General features: G+C 48.5%; 1 pseudogene; it reads left to right on the forward strand.

The window, feature by feature from the left end:
* The first annotated feature begins 1,259 nt into the window (after positions 1 to 1,259).
* On the forward strand, positions 1,260 to 1,990 carry LOC116461169 (uncharacterized; annotated as a pseudogene).
* The last annotated feature ends 1,114 nt before the right edge of the window (positions 1,991 to 3,104 follow it).

Below are 3,104 nucleotides of genomic sequence, written 5' to 3' on the forward strand. Positions count from 1 at the left end.
TTCCTTCCTTCCTTCCTTCCTTCCTTCCTTCTTTTTGACAGTCTTGCTCTGTCACCCAGGCTAGAGTGCAATGGCACTATCTCAGCTCACCACAACCCCTGCCTCCCAGGTTCAAGCGATTCTCATGCCTCAGCCTCCCAAGTAGCTGGGACTATCAGTGCCCACCACCACGCCCAGCTAATTCTTTTGTATTTTTATTTTAGTAGAGATAGGGTTTCACCTTGTTGCCCAGGCTGGTCTCGAACTTCTGACCTCAGGCAATCCACCCACCTCGGCCTCCCAGAGTGCTGGGATTATAGATGTGAGCCACCTTGCCCAGCTTCAGTTATTACACTTTTTTTGAAGGCCTACTATGTGCCAGGAACTTTGCCAGGTGTGAGATCCATTAGAAAACAAGAGCCCTACCCAGTTCTTGCGTCGTGGAGCTGAGAGATACTAGAACAAACAAGGTTTTGGAAACAGAGAGACAAGGGTTTAAAAATTCCAGGTCTGCCACTTACCTGGGTGCACTTGGGCAGCTGAGCACCAGGGCCTCGGTTTCTCCATTTGTAAAACAGAAGTGATGACAGCATCAACTTCCTCAGGTGGGTGGATTGGAGATAATGTCTGTAACGTGTTTAACAAAATGCTTAGTGCCTACTATGTGCTCAGTAAATTAGCTTCTGCATTACTATCCTAGGGCTGCTGTTACAGAGAACCACAGTGAATGCAACAGAAATTTGTTCTCTCACAATTCTGGAAGCCAGAAGTCCAACACCAAGGTGTCGGCAGGGCTGGCTCCTTCTGGGGGCTGTAAAAGAAAATCCATTGCACGCAACTCAGGAATCCTTCATGCTCCTTGGCTTATGGCAGCAAAACTCCAGTCTGACTCAAGGCCGAGTGGCGTCTCTCCTGTGTGTTTTCATAGCTCTGCAGCCCTTTCCTCTCATAAGGGTGCCAGTCACTGAATTTAGGACCCACCCTGATCCATTATGATATCAGCTGACCTAATTACATTTGCATTTCTACATAAGCCCACATTCTGAGGTTCTGAGGAGGCATGAATTTTGGGAGGGACACTATCCCGCCCAGAACAGCTTCTATTATTGTATGTGTGCGTGCTCAGTGCTTTGTAGACTTGACTTTATTCCCTCCTCCTAGCCACCTTATGAGGAAGGGACAATGGCTACCTTGGCTTACGTGAGGAGGCGAGGCACAGAGACTTGGAACCTCTCAGGATACACGATCATCTTTGCCCTTGCTTGGAATTCAACTGATTTTCAAAGAGGGAGCCTGCAGCAGAGCCTCCCAACCTGACTTTTCTCTCCAAATGGCAGTCCCTGCACAACAACGAACAAGGAGATGCTGGGCTCCACAGTGCCCTGTGTTCACAGGCTCCACAGCAAGATGAAACGTCCTGGTTTAAAACGGACATTGATCAGACCTGCTGGGAAGGCGAGCGGGAGGCAGAAAGGCACGGCTGCTTCCAAGTTTCTGTTGGCAGAGAGGGCAGAGCTGACAACTCCCAGTGAAAGATGTTTTCACCGTGGCGCAAGAGCAGAGACAGGGCCAGCCCGGCCCCCCAGCCCCGCTCACAGCTCTAGGTTGATGCTTCCCAGAGGGAAGAGCTCTTTCTCTCTCAAGCGTTTCAATAATCTTATCCTAACCTGGCACAGAACCTCACCCTTCCTGGGAACACAGGAATGTTTGCTACTTGATGTCAATAAAATCCAACTCCTTAAGGTCTCTCCTGGGGTCCATGGGGTGGAGTTCATTCCACACCATTCTGAGGACAGAGTCAGAGGAATTTGCTGGGTCTTCTCTGGCTCGGAATAAGTCCACCAGGCATCTCTACCTTATCCAGAAGAGAATCATTTATTTGCACAAGTGCATAGCGGCCGACACCGCCAGCACTAACCAGATTGGATTCCCGCTTCACTCTCGGGGCCCTCATTCAAGGCTGGTCTGTTCCCACAGGCCTTCTGATGAGTGCCACATTTTGTTCCTCTAACTTGGGTGAAGCCCCCTCAAGCACTAGTCTCAAAGAGCCTTTGCTACAAAGGCGGGTGCTAGGGCCTCAAATTCAAAGGCTCTGACTCAGTAGGTCCAGGTTGGGGTCCCAGGACTATAATACAGGTGGTCCTGGCACCACACTTGGCCAAATGCTGGGTAGCTTGGAAGAAAGCTCCAGAAGCAATCTAGAGCTTTATATCATCGCTCAAAAGTAAAGGTTTGTAGGAAAGATCTAAACCAGTGTCTTCCCAAGTTCCCAGCTTCTTCAACCAAGCTGCTGGTTGAGGGGAAGGTGATTGTAGATTTTAGGGCATCGATTTATATAGTGTGAAAATTATTCCCCTCTGGTTAGATCAAAGGAAAATTCTTCGTCTGGCACTAAGAGTCTTTAGCACCTCCTGACACTTCTAAGCTCCCTTTTGAATGAAGAGAGAGAGGCCTCAGGCTTGAAGCCATCAGCAGGCAGCAGTATCTGGCTGGAATTTAGCAATGTTCATTTGTGGTCAAGGTATTTATTTCTGTAGTTACCTTTTATTAATGGCAAGGAATGCCGACTTCCATTTATGATAATGATCTCAAGTTTCCTTTTAGTTAAATGTCTAATTAGAAATGTGAGGTGATTTACAGAAAAAGAAAAATAGTGACTTGAATTATAGTGCAGGTAGTAGATCAGGCCAAAATGATGGTGGTGGTTCAGAAATTACTGAAATTTGGGAAATGCTAGTCTAGTCAATGCTTAGCATTTGGGGTTGAGAAGACCAAGGCCTTGAGAGGGGAGGGAACTCATCTGAGCTCACGCAATATCGGGTGGTGGTCTTTGCTGTCACCCACAGTCACCCACCATGGAGCTCTGCAGAGCTGCCACTTGTGAACCAGGGGATCTGAGCTCGCTGGGGAAGTGTGAGTCTCAAGACACCAACATCTTTAAAACAGATAAAAATAAAGCGGCAAGAGTGACCTCACCCCAGCATGCGGTGGCCACTGAGAGCAGAGGGTTGTAAAAATTAATTGCCCTCTATTTGTGACCTGCTGTAGCAGGCGGGCCTCCTTCGAGGGGGTCACCCGAGAGGCGGCGGGCAATGGAAACATTCTTTGGGCCTGACACAGTGCTT

The sequence above is a fragment of the Hylobates moloch genome, unplaced genomic scaffold, assembly GCF_009828535.3.
Source record: "Hylobates moloch isolate HMO894 unplaced genomic scaffold, HMol_V3 SCAFFOLD_21, whole genome shotgun sequence".
Lineage (NCBI taxonomy): Eukaryota > Metazoa > Chordata > Mammalia > Primates > Hylobatidae > Hylobates > Hylobates moloch.